This window comes from Hippocampus zosterae, chromosome 3 (genome assembly GCF_025434085.1).
Source record: "Hippocampus zosterae strain Florida chromosome 3, ASM2543408v3, whole genome shotgun sequence".
NCBI lineage: Eukaryota > Metazoa > Chordata > Actinopteri > Syngnathiformes > Syngnathidae > Hippocampus > Hippocampus zosterae.
The window spans coordinates 10,361,695-10,381,464 of record NC_067453.1 but is presented as its reverse complement, the minus strand read 5'-3'; the positions used below and the strand labels follow the sequence as shown (position 1 = coordinate 10,381,464).

General features: G+C 45.9%; 1 protein-coding gene across 1 annotated transcript in view; it reads right to left on the bottom strand.

The window, feature by feature from the left end:
* The window catches only part of nap1l4a (nucleosome assembly protein 1-like 4a), a 220,113-nt gene that overhangs the window by 128,974 nt on the left and 71,369 nt on the right, over window positions 1-19,770 (bottom strand). The gene's annotated exons all lie outside the window — the stretch shown is intronic.

Below are 19,770 nucleotides of genomic sequence, written 5' to 3'. Positions count from 1 at the left end.
GATGCTCAGTTAGGATCTACATTTCTGGGTTTGAATTATAGTGAGGCAGGAGAGAAAATGAGATGAGAAACTGGGGAATTGCAAAAGGTGATGGAGGGTGGGAGAGGAATTATCCGCAGATGCCGTTGCGACCTTTACGCCATGCTGCGCAAACGCCACTCACGTCTCATCGGGTCTCTTCATCTAGGAGGCGCCTGGCCATGCGGTGCCGCTTGACTCGGTTGGCACCCGTTCGGGCATCATGGGCATCGTTGACAAGAGCACTTCTCTCTGACACTCTATGTCGCCATACATCTAGTTTCTAGTGGCTCCTTCCACATGGCATTATCCCATCGTTAACTTCAAACACGTTCCTCTAACCCAGGTCAATCATGCAGAACCAAGGCTTATTCGGTCGGTTCCATTACTTGAGCTCCAGTGTTTATGACATTTTTTCTCACACTCAGCTTTATGACAATTACTCTAATCGGAGACAACCGGTCGGACGAGCGTGATGCTTTTTTAATGAATGCACCACTTGAATCTTTGAACTTCTTTAATATCCCGCATTTCAAATCAAGTGTGATGTATGTTGTTTCAATATGCTGAGCTGTTATTCAAATCACCTTTATGCGCTCCCCCCCTCCCGTGTGTTTCACATGATAAGAGTGAATGCCTCCATTATCTCCACATCATTTTGAACATTTTGGCTTCATTATGTAAGAGGGCCACCCAACATTCTGACGTGTTGGATTTGCAATTAGGACAACAAAGTATTTCACAATGAATCATGCAACAGTTTCATTGTTTTTGTCAATATTTCCATGCAAATCAGAGTGAAATCTGGAAATTCTTTGCAGAGCCTGTTGAACCAAAGGCTCCGGGGAGCCCTGCACACATGTGTGTCACTGATTAATACTGCAGGCTTTCCCAAAAAAATGTGAGGTTGAGGAAAAACGAAAACACCAACTATCAAAAGAAAAACACAGATTTCCCATTATCATCATCTTCTCTGTCACAAGCCAACAGTGGACTTTCTGGGAAATAAGTTGAGCGTTCAACCTTATGATTCAAGGGCCAAACACCACTTCAAAACGCATCACAGCCACAATGAGCGTACGCCATCACGATAAGAAAAATGTTAAAGCCGCTCAGCTCCCCCAGCCCTCCCATGGAGATACATGCGTTCAGATATTGTGGGCGCTCTGCGTGAACCCGGGGCCCTTTAGTGCACGCTGTGTGTGTCATGTGCCAAGAAAGGGTCTGGAGCACCCGGAATCCTTTGCATAAGTCGGTCCATGATTTACATACTGTGTGTCTTTGCATGTCGTAATTATGTGGCTGTGGTTAAATGACAATGCCATCAATTTACATTTATTTTGATATGTCCTGGTTTCTGTCACAAATTCTTCTGGGTGGGATATGACAGCAGCTGTTTGGAATAGGGCGCTGAAGGTGATTGACAGTTTTTTGTCTGCCAAACATCTATTATAATCCAATCAGTAAATTAGATACGCTGACAATATTTTCCCCCATAACAATCAGAACTACCAATTACCCAGCACTAAAACACTAGGGGGCCCTTTTTTCCACAAACCACTTTTTTTAGGATTTACCAGGACCATGCAATGGTAGGAAATGAAAAGTAAACTATGTAAAGTCGTGAGCACAACTCTAGAAGTATGATAGCAAATTTTAATTTATGGACAGCAACGGGATGTGGGGTTCCCACATCCTCCACCTGGGTTCCTGTCTTTTCACTTTGTGAAACTGGCTGACCACCTTCAATCTCTGGGTTAACTTGTCTGGGCGAACAAAGTGTTTCATTGCACAAAATAAACGTTTCAGAAAATTACTGTACACATTAAATATAAGTGCAATATAAAACATAGCATTAGCAATATACTTGTAGAATAAATATAATAAATTAGCAATAGCATAGAAAACACAGAATAAGGTAGCTGTGTTATTTACAATGGTTACAGGTTTTTGCGTATGTTTATTCAGCAGCGTGACAGTATGTGTATGTATGTACCTGTACGTATATATGTGTGTATGTATGTATGTATGTGTAAATTTTGGCCCAGAAGTATTTGGGCAGTGAGAATTGAAGTTGATGCACATAATTTGCTTTGCCGGCCACATAAAATGATGTGGCATGCTCATACCATGCCCAGGGACTTGAGTTAGCCACTTGTGCTTGAGGGGAATACCACCCACAAATCTGCATGTCCACTAGAGAACTTTGCAAGATGGCAGCGGGGAAAGAAAGCATATTAATAATAACTTGGAATTTAATGGACAGTAATGGACAGAGAGGAAACTAGAACCCAAAAAGCAAAAAAACATTCAAGCAATTTTCTGTTACTTCCGTCACTTAAATGGTTTCTCATGTGAGGTTCAATTGGTGTTTTTGGTGTTTTTGTTTGTTTGGGGGTTTTTTTTGTGTGTGTGAGGAGCATGGCTCTAGACCTACTCCATTATTAATGTGCCTTGAGATCAAGTATTTTGGGGATCGTGCTTTATAAATCAAATGTACTTTGCTTGACTGGCATTGTTATTGGTCTCCATAGGTTTGCAGTTCCATTCCCAAGATGGTATGCTAGGCACAGATATGACAAGAAAATCAACAAATTGTGTATTTACCTGCTTGAAAATGGTCAGATTGTGTATGTGCACCTTGTAGGTTTGAACATATTTAGCAGAAGATACTCCTACTGTAAAGGAAGCATTTACGGCGGAACTGTTGTCTTGGGCTCACATGCACTCCCACACTGCCTCACCACTCCATCAAAGGACAAACAGCTTTTGTTTTTGTCATGCAAGGATTGGAGAGGCCAAAGAGGCTTTATTGGAAAAGGACTGTGGTGTTTTCCCTTTCCAGAAATCACCGGGCTCATTAGAGGAAACATTTCTGAGTTGGAAAGGCGCGCACGATACATCACACTTCACAACACTGACCTATTTACGGAGTGACTCGGAGCATATCGATAAAACAGATAATAGCGAGGCACAAGGGACAGGGCCATGCTTTGTGGGGAACATACCAAGCCGTCATCTTCTGTAGTTCCACTCAGCGAAGGCAGATGTGGATGATTTAGATGTCACAGAGAGAATAAAAAGAACAGAATTCACACACACATCAAACACACTTCCTCAGACAAACACGCTGCTTGTAGTCAGTGAGTCTTCCTGCTATCCTTGATTTATCTACTTCCTTCATACTGTACATATGTGTGCACGGGCTTGCGAGCTCCGCTCCCAATTTCCCGAACGCGAGCCTCCAGCCCCTGCTGATGGCTTCCATGTGTTGTGTATCTGCGGTGAAATGTACCTTTTTCCATGGCAGAGGGAGAGCAACCCGACACTGTGGCATCCCCCAAAATGCCTCCTCCTGTGAAAAGCCACCATTGAAAAGGGAACCATAAAACCTTCACTTAGATGAGGTCATACATTTTCAGCATGGGTTACCCCAGTGTCAAGCCCAATACGGCTGTGCTGTAGGTTGTTCAGCCATGTCCACATTCCTGCAAATGCAAAGTTAAATTGGGCAAACCTCAAAAATATTGTTATTGCTAACAAATCTCATCAGGTGTTCTCAGTTTGTGTGCGTTGGAATGCTGAGTGTTGACGGCAGGGGTGGTGCTACACCGGGGCTAGAGGGGACTATAGCCCTATCAGAAATGTGTGTAGCCCCAGTTAAGTCCCTCGGGCATTTAATTGGAGATTGTAAAATTGATTTATTTATGTATTTATTTATTTTCTCAGCAACCCCTTTCGCCCCGGGAGAGCAAAAAAAAATCCTAAAGCCACCCAGGACCATTTGCATTCCCATGTTTTTATATTTGGTGTTTTTGGAGCAGCTTTACCTCCAATGATAAGAAGTTGGCTTGGTGAGCAAAGTGAGTGGGGGGTGGGGTTTGGGGGTTTCCCAGGCTTGTGTGAGGGTTTCTGTTCATAGTATTTTATTGTTTCTGTTTCAACTGTCATAGTGGTTAAACAACTTTGAAACTGTTTACTGTGTTAAAAGAACGCAAAGAATGTTATTGTTTTTAATGACGGTGGTCAATAATGGTTTTATGTTTGATCTTAGTATGGATTCATTGGATCTATGACCATGACATGGACCAGAACAATCTATTCAAGACTCAAACAAATTGGTGCGCGGCCCGCATTGCACAACGAATTCTATTTCCCATTGAGAGAAAGAGAAATATTATTCATTAATGTGTCTTCCAGGCTTCGGCGTGACTGCTTTTGTTCATTCAGTATCAGATGGAGCACTATCACTGACACATTATTCTCTTGCTCTACCCTTGTACATCAATTATTTGAACCGCTTTATCCTCACGAGGGTCGTGGGCGTGCTGGAGCTCATACCAGCTGTCTTTAGGCAGGAGCCAGGGTATACCCTGAACCGGTTGCCAGCCAATTGCAGGGTACACAGCCATTGGCACTCACAATCACACCTAAGGACACATTAGATTAGGGTGTTCCATTAAGTCACCATGCACGTTTTTGGAATGTGGGAGGAAACCGGAGTACCCGGAGAAAATCCACACAGGCAAACTGCCTCGCTCAACCCAAAGACAATAATATAATCCAGTCATCCAAATTCACAAAAGGTTGTTTGATTTTTAATAGGCGTGAGAATGTTTGTGCAACATCTTCATATGTCTACTCAGCCCATAAGCCAGTCATATGTATTCATAGCTTTTCTTGTGTCTGCAATGTAACACCATCCCTTCCTCTTGTCTTGTTCCCACCTATCCAGTTGAGTCCTGTTGTGTTTTGAAAGGGTGGTTACATTCGCTGTTATTGTATGATTTCACAGAACCTCTCCTCCCAGCCTTTGAAGAGAGGAAGAGCCGAACGAAGCTGAGCAATCCCCGCTGTAAGCCACAGTCCCGCTACCAGAACCTTTCCCTTTCTCACACATGGTCAAATTCTTCCTGCCTCCTCATGCAACTGGAACAAATTTGTCAGCTCAACAGATTTTGGAGGTGCACACAGGACTGCCAGTCTGTTGAAGTTGACCTAAGGGTATTTGTCCTGGTTGGGTCCTTTGAAAATAAACAAGAGGACAGAGGATCTTAGTCTTGTGAAGTGGTAAGATTTCAGGGGCAGAGGAAAACAACAATTACCCAAGGCGTTATGGGCATTAAGTGCTGAATGAGGGCTGTGCGGAGGTGGGGTTCTGCGAATAAATAAGCAACGTTGGGATCGTATCTGCTATGGCGTGAACACTGATGAAAGGAAGACATAGAAATATAAAATAAACTTCATCTGACTTGGCACTGACCTCCTTTGTCAACGCGCTACCGCTGGGTTAGAGATGTTTTCACCGGCTACAGGCTTTCCGCACTCCACTTTCACAATATACATGCCGCAGAGCTTAGTTGAAGTCTCATTGGAACTCAGGACAACAACCAAGTCAAGTCAAATACAACTTTATTGTCAAATGCGCCGCATTTGCAACATGCAGCACAGAAATTTCCTCCCTCTCAACCAGACAAGAACACAACAGGAGGAGCCGCTGCGGGTGCCCGCGGCGCCATTAACAAAAAAGAGATTGGCTCTCATTGTCCAATGTAAATCCATGTAAAAGAATACATGCATTAATTGTCGAGTGTCCCAGAGAGGTTGTATCACCTTATGTTTAGTCATAGCGTTGCCAGTCTCCCATTAAAAAAAAAATATATATATATTTATTGACGCGATCCTTTGGCAAACCTTTATAAACGTATTTAAGTAGCATCTAAAATTTCTTACAGTCACACGAGGGCAAAAAAATAAATATATAGAAACTGAAGTAGTAAATTGTGCACCCAAATTCACTTTCCACCGTCACAATATCCGCCATTTTCATTTGTGCTCCTCGTATCAACTGTGCTTTTACTTGGTGATGAAAACACAAGGAGATACAGGGTGATGTCTACTTGCAACAGAATCCTTTGTAACAGGACATGCTGTACATAGTGTTTATCTACTCGATTCAGTGAAGTGAAAGGGCTCCAGGCTGGAAAATCGAGTCATAAACCCGTGAGACATTGTAGTCACCGCCAAACAACAGACATTCAATCCGTAGTCATACAACCAGTTTGGAGCTGCCAATTGAGCCTCATCCCTTCCCCATACGAGCCATGGCGAGCAATGGCTGGCTTTGTTTGGAATATAGACTTGAATGTTATGTTTTGATTGGCTAATTCCAGCACCTCATCAAACAGAGGTTCGACATTGTCCTGGAAGCACTTGACTGACTGAAACGGAATTCAAAACATAAATTCCTTTTGTTTATGGTAAAACAATGTGTGCCTGGGGTTGTTCCTTGATGTATCAGTTGCTATTGAAATACAGCTGCCGTGGCCCTTTTATGCTTTGTTCCCTCTATTATGACACCTTTATTTGGTCACATAGGCCTGCTTTCTCACAGCATCTACATTTGAGTTATTGAGTGACACATTGTCAGTACATCAAGATTTCCTGCAGTCGAAATGTCAACTTTCTTTCATGTTGTCTCCATCCGGCCCTGATCTCAGTAATTACTTTCTATTTGTATTGATAAAACTTCCTATTTCAATTTCAACTTCCGTGTCATGTCTGCTTCTTGGTCCGAATTCCACTCCTCACATGACAGCTGCACTCGTGACAGGTACTACAAGGAGGTTGAAAGGATTTTTTGTTTGTTTTTCATGTTCAAATACAAAATCAACCCAGTTCGGCTCTGGATTACCCCAAGTGCCGGTGGCAAACCCGGATAAACAGAGAGGGTTGGTCCCCAAAGGGCATGCTTCCATCAAGCCAATGCCAAAATATCTACGGGAATTACCCTTGAAATTGGATAAAGCTTCTCCAAAACAGCAATCCCAAAATGGGAAAAGCTGTGAAAAGGAAAAAGAACAAAGAAAACAGAAAAACAGTTTTTGGATGAGGGATGTGCAACTAGTGAAAATTATGGGAAAAAAGTCTGCCAATTTGCGGGTGGCGAATTGTGAATATGCATCGTCTGTAGTGTTAAGTTGTAATATCACCATTTACCATTATGTGGCAGACATGGCTTAAATGCCCTTACAGCAGCTCTTGTTCTGCACTATACAACTGCAAGAGTAAGTCGAATCATTTTTAGCGGATTTGGAATGAGATGCAGCACAAATTTAGCATCCATCCATCCATCCATCATCTACCGCTTATCCGGGGCCGGGTCGCGGGGGCAACAGCTTTAGCAGGGAAGCCCAGACTTCCCTCTCCCTAGCTACTTCTTCCAGCTCTCCCCGGGGGATCCCGAGACGTTCCCAGGCCAGCTGGGTGACATAGTCTCTCCAGCGTGTCCTGGGTCTTCCCCGGGGTCTCCTCCCGGTGGGACATGCCCGGAACACCTCACCAGGGAGGCGCTCAGGAGGCATCCGAATCAGATGCCCAAGCCACCTCATCTGGCTCCTCTCGATGTGGAGGAGAAGCGGCTCGACTCTGAGCCCCTCCCGGATGACCGAGCTTCTCACCTTATCTCTAAGGGAGAGCCCGGACACCCTGCGGAGAAAACTCATTTCGGCCGCTTGTATCCGGGATCTCGTTCTTTCGGTCACGGCCCATAGCTCGTGACCATAGATGAGGGTTGGGACGTAGATCGACCGGTAAATTGAGAGCTTCGCCCTTTGGCTCAGCTCCTTCTTTACCACGACAGACCGATACAACGTCCGCATCACAGCAGACGCTGCACCGATCCGCCTGTCGATCTCCCGCTCCCCCTTTTCCCCCACTCGTGAACAAGACCCCAAGATACTTGAACTCCTCCACTTGGGGCAAGATCTCTTCCCCGACCAGGAGGGGGCACGCCACCCTTTTCCGACTGAGGACCATGGTTTCAGATTTGGAGGTGCTGATCTTCATCCCAACCGCTTCACACTCGGCTGCGAAACGCTCCAGTGAGAGTTGGAGAGCCCCGTTTGAAGGAGCCAACAGCACCACATCATCCGCAAAAAGCAGGGATGCAATACTGAGGCCCCCAAAACGGACCCTCTCAACGCTTCGGCTGCGCCTAGAAATTCTGTCCATAAAAGTTATGAACAGAATCGGCGACAAAGGGCAGCCTTGGCGGAGTCCTACCCCCACTGGAAACGATTCCGACTTACTGCCGGCAATGCGAACCAAACTCTGACATCGGTGGTATAGTGATCGAACAGCCCGTATCAGGGGGTTCGGTACCCCATACCCTCGAAGCACCCCCCACAGAACTCCCCGAGGGACACGGTCAAACGCCTTCTCCAAGTCCACAAAACACATATAGACTGGTTGGGCGAATTCCCACTTACCCTCGAGGACCCTGCTAAGGGTGTAGAGCTGGTCCACTGTTCCACGGCCGGGACGAAAACCACACTGCTCCTCCTCAATCTGAGGCTCGACTTCCTGACGGACCCTCCTCTCCAGCACCCCTGAATAGACCTTACCAGGGAGGCTGAGGAGTGTGATCCCTCTGCAGTTGGAACACACCCTCCGGTCCCCCTTTTTAAAAAGAGGGACTACCACCCCGGTCTGCCAATCCAGAGGCACTCTCCCTGTTGACCACGCGATGTTGCAGAGGCGTGTCAACCAGGGCAGCCCCACAACATCCAGAGCCTTGAGGAACTCCGGGCGGATCTCATCCACCCCTGGGGACTTGCCACCGAGGAGCTTTTTAACCACATCGGTGACTTCAGCCACAGAGATAGGAGAGCCCACCTCAGAGTCCCCAGGCTCTGCTTCCTCTAAGGAAGGCGTGTTGTTGGAGTTGAGGAGGTCTTCGAAGTACTCTGCCCACCGGTTCACAACGTCCCGGGTCGAAGTCAGCAGCGCCCCATCCCCACTGTACACAGTGTTAGTGGTGCACTGCTTCCCCCTACTGAGACGTCGGATGGTGGACCAGAATTTCCTCGAAGCCGTCCGGAAGTCGGCTTCCATGGCTTCACCGAACTCCTCCCACGCTCGGGTTTTTGCCTCGGCGACCACCGAAGCCGCGTCCCGCTTGGCCTGTCGATAGCCCTCAGCTGCCTCTGGGGTTCCACAGGCCATAAAGGCTCGATAGGACTCCTTCTTCAGCTTGACGGCATCCCTTACTGCTGGTGTCCACCAGCGAGTACGGGGGTTGCCGCCACGACAGGCACCAACCACCTTACGGTCACAACTCAGATTGGCCGCCTCAACAATAGAGGCACGGAACATGGTCCACTCGGGCTCAATGTCCCCCGCCTCCCCCGGAACATGGGAAAAGCTCTGTCGGAGGTGGGAGTTGAAACTCCTTCTGACAGGGGATTCCGCCAGACGCTCCCAACAAACCCTCACAATACGTTTGGGTCTGCCAGGACGGACCGGCATCTTCCCCCACCATAGGAGCCTACTCACCACCAGGTGGTGATCAGTTGACAGCTCCGCCCCTCTCTTCACCCGAGTGTCCAGAACATGCGGCCGCAAATCCGATGATACAACTACGAAGTCGATCATCGAACTGCGGCCTAGGGTGTCCTGGTCCCAAGTGCACATATGGACACCCTTATGTTTGAACAAGGTGTTCGTTATGGACAATCTGTGACGAGCACAGAAGTCCAATAACAAAACACCACTCGGGTTCTGATCGGGGGGGCCGTTTCTCCCAATCACGCCCCTCCAGGTCTCACTGTCATTGCCCACGTGAGCATTGAAGTCCCCCAGCAGAACAAGGGAGTCCCCAGCAGGAGTACTCTCCAGCACACCCTCCAAGGACTCCAAAAAGGGTGGGTATGCTGAGCTGCTGTTTGGTGCATATGCACAAACAACAGTCAGGACCCGTCCACCCACCCGAAGGCGGAGGGAGGCAACCCTCTCGTCTACCGGTGTGAACCCCAATGTACAGGCACTGAGCCGTGGGGCAATGAGTATGCCCACACCTGCTCTGCGCCTTTCACCGTGAGCAACTCCAGAGTGGAAGAGAGTCCAACCCCTCTCGAGAGAACTGGTACCAGAACCCAGGCTGTGTGTGGAGGCAAGTCCGACTATATCCAGTCGGAAATTCTCTGCCTCACACACCAGCTCGGGCTCCTTCTCTGCCAGAGAGGTGACATTCCATGTCCCAAGAGCTAGTTTCTGCAGCCGAGGATCGGACCGCCAGGGTCCCCGCCTTTGGCTGCCGCCCAGCTCACATTGCACCCGACCCCTTTGGCCCCTCTCATGGGTGGTGAGCCCATGGGAAGGGGGACCCACGTTGTCTCTTCGGGCTGTGCCCGGCCGGGCCCCATAGGTGTAGGCCCGGCCACCAGGCGCTTGCCAAGGAGCCCCACCTCCAGGCCTGGCTCCAGAGGGGGGGCCCGGTAACCCGCGTCCGGGCAAGGGAAACTTCGATCCATTTATTTTAATCTTCATCAGGGGTCTTTGAGCCGTGCTTTGTCTGGCCCCTCACCTAGAACCTGTTTGCCATGGGTGACTCTGCCAGGGGCATAAAAGCCCCAGACAACTTAGCTCCTAGGATCATTGGGACACACAAACCCCTCCACCACGGTAAGGTGACGACTCACGGAGGGGACAAATTTAGCACCTCATTAATATTCACATTTTGAGTGAGTGTGAAAAATGCACTATATGAATTCTTGCAGTTCATTTTAGTTTCTCGTTCGCAGTTCATTTTAGTTTCTCGTTCAGGAGTTTTGTGCCGTTCTTGGGTGATATATTTTTTGATGCAAGACAGGCATTTATGCTGGGAAAAAAATCACAGTATCGAGATATTCTGTTGTTTTCTTCAAACCCTTTTTTATTGGGTTAGGATAGTGGATTTTCAATACATCAATTGAAACATGTGAATTATATTATGAAACTGCACATTTATTTTGCACAAAATAATGAGGCTGTGTGAGCTCGTTCACCATCCATCCATCCCCTGGGCACATATCCAAAAATAACCATTCACACTCACGTTCACAACGATGGGCAATTTAGTGTCTCCATTTAGTCTACAATGCATTTTAGTGAATGTGAGAACAAACCAGAGTACGGTACTCAGAGAAAACCAACACAGCCACAGCGAGAACATGCAACCATCAGACAGAAAGGCCAGAGACTGGATTTGAAACCCGGATGTGCTAGCACGTCTATTTTGGCTCATGAACCAAAATGTTAAAATTATTCCCAGAGTATAAAATTAGGCCTTATTACGCTCTGTGGCATGAGCATGCCAATTACCAAGGCGAGCTGCGTGTTCCTGTTTGCAACAAATGTAAAGGATTTAGATTTTTTAATGTTTTGCTCTTCATATTGTTATTCTCTGTCTCCACCATCATGACCCGCTTTTACCCTGCAATCTTTATGGGTTAGCTTCCATCTTTACCTGTAACTTTAGACCACTGCTTTCATCAATTCTGTTTATTCAGTGTCCAGCTCACCAGAAATCTCAAATCAGTGGGATCAAAAGGTACCACCAACCATTTTCAATATTGCCTATCCAGTGCAGGATGAGGGGGTCAACAGCGCAAATCACTGGATTACCGTTTTGTTGGTACTATCCCCGGCAGACTCCATTCCACCAGAGTTAAATGAATGTGAGCTATAAACTTGGGTTAAAATGGTATTATTATTTCAAAGCCGTGGTTTGGATGTCAAAGTAGTTATTGACATCATATTTTATGGAGTCACAAAGGTATGTTTGCTTGGAAAAACAAAAAATATTCTACCCCCACAGGCCTACGTGACCTTGTAAACAAGCAGCGTTGCAGCCTTCACTGCACTCACGACCCATAGTTGCACATCATTCAATTATTAATTATTTTACAAAGTTTACACCATTTTATTGACAACGACCCAGCAGTGAATGTAGATTGTCGCGCTTTCACACCAAACACAAGTTGCGGCCATCGGTGTCCACTTGCCCTCATATTGTCTCCATTTAGGTGGGGTGAAGCAATGCATGCAAGCGATTGTTGTGATTCTAGGAAGTGGGGGATAGCCGTGCAGGCCAATTGGCCCTGCACAGACTTGCACAGTTAACACGGATTGCAAGAGCCTTGGCCTTGCTGCTGATATAATGTCGTGGCTCACTGGGTCACTATGAGTTCCTAATGACCCAAACAAATACATCCTCTATCTCTGTGTGTTTCATCTTCCTGCCTTTGGTGCCTCTGATTCTATTTTGCCAGTACGTGCCACTGCATGCGCCAATGTTGATAGGGGGACCTTCATGAGAAATTACAGGCAATTATGGTGTTCAAGGTCTCTCCGTTAGCATGTGAATGTCTTTTAATTGGGTTTGTGCTAGCGTTCAAGCATGAGACAAACTGAAAAATAACCTTGTAATTGGATTTCTATCTGAATCTCAACAGCCATTGTTTCAATCTCAACTACCGGTATATCAATAACGACTTTTTGTCCCGACACTCTGAATTGAAATAATGCTCCCAAAAGTAAGACGAGTCCAGACCATTCTATAAAGCATAGACAAAAAAAAAAAAGTGATAGCACAAAACAACCATTCTGTTGCTAATCATCTGAGACGTTTTTGGGGGGGAACAAGGAGGGTGTCATTGATGACCTTCACTCAGAAGGTCGTGAAAGTTCTTGCTACTTAAGAGGGTTCAAATTCTACAAATGTTTAGGAAAGGTGGCTGCATGCAACCTTTATGCCACCTTTAGCACAGGTTGCTCCTGGCCAAATTTGACGAAAGGAATATTACCCGTAATTCTTGAGAGCAGCAATGTTTGAAGCAACACCAATGGATGTGAAAGACTGCGAAGATCCTCGACTTTGACACTCAGGATTTTCAAGAACTTTTTTTTTTCAATCATTTAAGAAAAAAATAGTAACAAAAGTTTCTTTTCTGTCACAATTGGACATCGTCAGCGTGCCAAGAAATATACATTCTAAGCAAAAGGAAAGCCTTGGTTCCACGCAAACAGAAATAGAATTCTAAACGACTTTGGATACTTTATTATAATGAGTGAGCAATAACAAAATCAATGTAAAAAAAACCATCATCAGTAGTGTTCTTTCCTATGTAGGAAAGGAATCTCATGTTCATCTTTCCTTGATTTGTTGACGTAATCCATCAAGGGTGAAGAAAAGGTGACATCACCTTTCTCATAGGCCCTAAGTATTCCTTTTTTTTTAACTGAAAAAAAAACAAGATTGACCACGTACACTTTATATATCCACTGTGGTGTATGCTTTTATATGCATCGCAGGTTTGCTTCAAGTGGAACAAGCTCTTTTTCACATCTCTGGATTAAAGTCAGGATTTCGACACACCCACTGTTAAAGATGCAGATAGTCATGTCATGTGCTATTGGACGCAGACTTGGACACACTCTCCTAGAAGAACCCGCTCACCTTAGCTGTCGAGCTGAATTCCTCTATGGAGCACGCACATTGTTGGCTGCTGCCAGATCAGTGGAGGCAGGACACGGACATGCTCTGGTCCCATCTCCAGTCTTCTTCAATATTTCATCAGGAACCTTTCTCTCATCCCCCGGAGCCCAGCGGCCTTCTCCTGCATGCCAAATCAATTCTTTATTCTTCCAGTGCAAACCGCTGTCACTCGTCCGCAAAAGGGGAAATAAAAACTGTTCCAAAACCCCATTTGCATACCTTTGCTCAACAATTTGTCTTGATTATTTATTTCCTCATTGCTTTCCGGAGCGTTCCTCCTCTTGCTACCCTGTGAGTCCTATAAAGCAGTTACATTTATGTTTAGCTTTAAAGGAATGAATGGTGTGGTCGTTAAAATGTTATCCTGAGGGTGGTAGCTGGAGAAAGTTCAGACACGGAATCAGGACTAAATTATAGAAAGCAGTGATTTCACCAAATTTTGCGTTACGCATTTGTATATTTTATGACAACGGGCCAACTATTTTTCCTCAATTGTTACATAATCTACACTGCTCCGTTTTTTCCCTTTTTTTTTTTTTGTTCAAACATGCGTTATGTGGCAGGTTAGGAGGCAGTAACTCTTATTTAGAACAGCCGATGAGAATGGATGAAGGAATTCTCATCATGGACAGTTTCTTTTTACACACACTTTTTTTTCTTTTTTTCACAGTATGGGGCGGTTGTGAAGGTGAGTGGGAGGCCAAGGGAGGTGAGGTATGCAGAGGGTGAAAACAAAAAGTCACTCTACCTAGCCCCCCACCCTCTTTTTCTCCACTACAGATCCACGAACAGGACGTGAGACGGCTCTTCAAGCAGCAAAAGATCAAGAAAGCTCCGGGGCCCGACAAAGTGTCCCCCTCCTGCCTGAAAGTCTGCGCTGACCAGCTGGCTCCGGTCTTCACACAAATCTTCAACAGATCCCTGGAGCTGTGTGAGGTCCCATCCTGCTTCAAACAGTCTACCATCATCCCAGCTCCCAAGAAATCGGCAACATCAGAACTGAACGACTACAGGCCTGTCGCCCTGACGTCTGTGGTCATGAAGTCCTTTGAACGCCTTGTGCTGAATCACCTAAAGAACGTCACTGGACCCCTGCTGGACCCTCTCCAGTTTGCCTACCGGGCAAACAGGTCTGTGGAAGACGCAGTCAACATAGGTCTGCACTACATCCTCGAGCACCTCGACAGCACAGGGAACTACGCAAGGATTCTGTTTGTGGATTTCAGCTCTGCGTTCAACACCATCATCCCGGAACTCCTCACCCCCAAACTACTCCACCTCGGTGTGTCCCCTACGATCTGCCAGTGGATCCTCAGCTTCCTGACGGGACGGACATCGTTCCTGGGAATCACAGTCTCCCAGGACATGAAGTGGGAAGTCAACACCATCTCCATCCTGAAAAGGGCCCGGCAGCGGATGTACTTCCTGAGGCTGCTGAGGAAGCATGGCCTGCCACAGGAGGTGCTACGACAGTTCTACACTGCAGTCATCGAATCAATCCTGTGTTCTTCCATCACGGTTTGGTTTGGGGCCGCCACAAAAAAGGACAAAATCCGACTTCAACGGACAGTTAGGACGGCAGAAAAAATTGTTGGCACCGCCCTACCCACTCTTGAGGACTTGCACACTGCAAGAATCAAGACAAGGGCACGGAAAATCCTCCTGGATCCCCCGCACCCTGCCCACCACCTTTTTCAGCCACTCCCCTCAGGCAGACGCTACAGATCCATGCGCACCAAATCCAGTAGACACTTAAACAGCTTCTTCCCTCTAGCCATTAACTCCTTAAACAGTCACTGACAGTCACTCTTCTTGCACCACAAAATGGTACTTCAAAACTAGTGGTTACTCTAAAATGGTTCAATGATTTTGTTGTTTACGATGATACTAGTGCAGCGTGTTATACCGGAGACAAATTCCTTGTGTGTTCTACATACTTGGCCAATAAAGATGATTCTGATTCTGATTCTTCTGATTCTGAAGGAAATACTCTATAGCCCATCTCATTTAACATTCATTTAATCAAGCATGTCGGCCTCACGGTGCAGTGTACCTCTCCAGGTACTCTGGTTTCCCCTCACATTCCAAAAACATGCATGGCAGCTGAATGGAACACTTGAAATTGTCCCTAGGTGTGAGCACAGATCGTTGCTCGTCCATGCGTGCCCTACGATTTGCTGACCCCCGGTTCAGGGTGTCCTCGCCTACTGCCCGAAGACAGCTGGCATAGGCTGCAGCGTACATGAGGATCATTAGACTACAACATGGATGGAGGGATTTATTTAATCACTTTGAATTCAACTACAAATAAAGGGTCTGTGATAATTATGCCTTGGAATGTAATTGCCGCTGTACAATGCACTGAATGTGAACTGTGATTCGTTTCAGTGCGAATGAACGACATATACGACTTGGTAAACAAGTCGACCTTGAGTGAGTTGAACAGTTTCATCCTTGCGGGGGGATACTAAATTGTTTTTTCAGTTGTTTCTCCAATCAATCAGCTAATGTTTCGTCAAGTCACTCGAAAACACGAATGTCCATTTTATCCCAATGCAGCAGCTTAAGGAAGGAAGCTCAGAATTCCCACTTCCTAGCGACCAAGTCCAACTCTTCCGGGGGGATCCCAAGACGTTCCTTGGCCAGCCGGGAGAAATAGCAAAATCTCTCCAGAATGTCATGGGTCATCGCTGGGGCCTCCTTCCGGTGGGACATGCTCAGAACACCTCACTTGAGAGGCGTCCAGGAGGCATCAAAACCAAATACCGGTACCCGAGTTATCTAATCTGGCTTCTCTTAACATGGAGAAGCAGCGGCTCGACTCTGAGTCCCTCCTGGAAGACGAACTACCAAGCTTTTCATTCTCTCTCTCTCTCTTTCTTTCTTTCTCTGTCTCTCTCTCTCTCCCCCAAGACACGCCAAACTCAATTAGTTATGACACAGCCGCCTGGCCATCACTGGCTGGTTCATTTTGTGCACAATTAAAAAACGTATACTTTATGATTTTATTAATTGTGTGAATTTCTTTCTGTTTTTAATGAATGTGTTTTTTTTAATGTCTTAAATTTGTAAGAAAAAAAATCATACTCTATTTTTTCACTAATGAAGGGTTCGGTGAATGTGCATATGAACCGGATGAGTTCGGGACCTCAAACAAGGTTAAGAAACACTTTCCAAAATTTTGGAGTAATTTTTGTTGAGTATTTCGTTTTATTAAAATGGTCTTCCAGGCTTTTTGTTGGTCTAATGGTTCTGTTTCTGTCGCGTTGGCGTTGCCAGGCGCTGATGAATTCAGTCCGGTGCGTACCTGCTGAGTGCACGACAATGTTTTGAGGAGACCCAAGTGCTGGGTTTTTAAATTTTTTTTTGTTGTTTGTTTGTCCTCAGACTATGTAGTATGGTCCATGAACACACCTGCCTTCAGACAGTCAACGTTTCACGGACTGAACAAAAAGAAAATTCTGCGGTAACTTTCCTGTGGTGCAAAATAGTTCATTGTGTGCATGTTCGAGACCTCATGTCCCACGACCAAAGTGCCCCAATTCCCCAGACATCTTTCTAGCTGGTGCAGGTGGATGTAAAGAAATTGTTGGTGGTGTAGGTTTGCTGCAGACAATAAGGTAACTGCTCCGAATCTGCACAAAACAGAGACAGATTTGTGTGACAGAAGAAATTGTCCAACCCATTGCAGCCTTGGTCCCACTTTGATTCTCTCCTCTTTCATCTCAAACTGCTTCAAACAACAAAGCGTGTGACGGAAAAGTGGTTAGGACTGCACGACTGTCCGTGTTTTATGTTATGTGTCGTGTTTATTATTTTACTTTATGTTAACTGTTTTGTAAAGCGCTTTGTTACAGCTGCCGCTGTATAAATCAGCATGTATTGTATTGTATTGTATGCGAGCTGGGCAGCTGTGATTGAGACATCGACAAGTATTTCAAGGACTACGTACCAGGTTTTAAGTGAGAAGTCCTTTAACGGAAGGGATTTTCTTTTTTAATTGCGAATATCCATCAGTGTGATATGTTAAACACAACTGGCATGGTTTGACACTTGAGTTTAACTCAAGTAAGCAGGAACAGTTCACTCCCACAGCAATTGGCCTCTTTTCTAATTATTGGGAGCACTATTTCAAGCCTCTTGGGCCGCATACACATTTCTGCTCTTATTTTGACAACGGAACATATTTGGTATGTTATGTTCCGTACTTTTACTCATAAAGCACATGTTGGAGAGCAAGAACAAAGGTCCGTGATTTATGATCCATTTCTGCACGAATCTGAAATCTCTCTTGCTTGCTTCTGTGCACAGACTGACAAAGCCGGCAGATACTTACTGGCCAGAACAAGAGGTATAACTGATGTAAAGAAAATCAATGAAAATGTCTGCGTGTACAAAGCTCATGCACAGCGGGTCTTTACAACTACTTCCTCCATAGACGTCTTGCATAATCTTATGCAAATGTCTTGAGCTTTTATCAGATCGAGGCAACTAGCTCTCTTGGTTTTGTTTTACTTGTAGGCCTCTTCAAGGCTTCCTCTGCTTTGAATCGCAGGAGGATGACACGCAGATATGCTGCCCCACCGGGGACCCGATCACAGCGATGACGTATTGGGAGAGACAAAGATAAGAAAATTGCTCAGATGAAAGAAGGTGAAAGCTGCGTCACCAGCTGAGTCGCACATTAGATCAGGCATTGTCTTCGGAAACGCCCCCGTCTTTTGATGATGTGAGTCTTTTCCATCGAAATGTTTTTGCCTGTTTACAGCACCAATCACATTCCTGCACTCTTGGTGACCAGCACATTTGTCGGAACCTTTGAGGGGCCAAAACGTTGTCTGGCTATTGGAATTTGTTGTGACGAGAGCAGCGGCAGAGCGGTTCCTGTTGTACTATCACTTTTAAACGGTCACCGTGTTCCTTCTTGGCCTACTCTCAATTGTGTGGTCACGCTGTGGGGAATTATGAAGCCGAGAGTAATTGCTTTAATTTGGCTTCCGTGGTCACAATAAATCAATATAAACGTACCAAGTGAGAAGGTCACATCACACTTTGAGAGTGCACATGTAAATAATAAAAAACAAAACGCCACCAGTCAAGAGGTAGGAAATGAGGTCGTTGTTGGCTGTGTAAGCAGCCAAGAAGAAGTGATGGTTCCGTGTAAAAAATCACCACAGACGGTAAACGTTTGGCGCCTTAGAAGGAAAACACGGTTCTCCTGGACTCTAACACGAGGGAAGGCAAAAGCAAGGCGGGTTGAAAGCTCCGGGAATAGGAATAGAGAGCATTTTAGTGGATGGATGGCCGTAACCCTTCACCTCATCACCCTTTGCAGACCTCTGAGATTGGAACCCCTCTCTGGCATGTGAAGGCAGCACATGGCGGGGAGATGAGAGCTCAGGGTACCGTCCCTGTTCAGCTATTATTCTTTGTTAAACACTTTTTAGCACTGCTCAGCCTCTCTCTGGTGTTTCTAATTAAGAAAGGAATCAACTTGGTTTTGCTAGGAACCCTAATCAAAACCAGACGTCTCGGAGCTCTTAATTGATGCAAGATGGACCTCCGTGTTGCACACAACTGCCTTAATGCGACAACTTATCCCATCACTACAATAGTGTTTCCCAATGGCCTCGCGAGAAAAACAACCCTCATTGAGGGAAATCTAGGGGGGCGGGGGGGGGGGGTTGTTGTTATCTGATTTCAGAGCACTGTTATTGCTGAAACGCCCCCAGACTGCTATTTGCTATCACACCAGTCGCTCCTTCTGCACAACATTATTTGTATTGCTCTTTAGCCCTGCCTTATGCTCATTGGGAAATGATACGAACATGAGTGTGGTACACTTGCAGGCAGGCAGGGAATGTGTGTGTGTGTGGCAGTGTGTTTTGGAAGTGGCTGGACATTGTGTGTCTGTGTGTCCACCACTAGCAGCTGACTGGGCCGGGGAGCTTGCTTATAACTGAAAGAAAACGAAGAGCCTGAATGAAAAGACACGCTCAGCGCTGAGGATGTTTTTTTATTTTTTTTAGCTAGAAAGTGGCAGTTCCAATTATTGCTCTAACATTGCTGTAAGGAGAAGGTGACATTCAGTTTTGGGTTTTAAATATAACCAAGGCCACTGCTGATTTGTTTTTTTTTGTTTTTTAACTTTTATCCATCTCTCCCATGTTGAAAAGGTCAGCTAAACCCCAAAAACTTGCACAGGGAGAGATAATCTACCACCCTCTTTGTTTTTCCCTGCCCCCTCCTCTTTAATACCCGGGGAGTGTTTGAATTTCATTAAAAACCAATATTAATAACTTGGAAATGAGGCGGCTCCAGCTCCTGTCCTGCCTGTTGTGCGCCCCTCTCGCTGTCCTTCTCTCTCTCTCTCTCTCTCTCTCTCTCTCTCTTTCTCACTCTCTCTCTCTGACACTCTCGCTCTCGCTCTATTT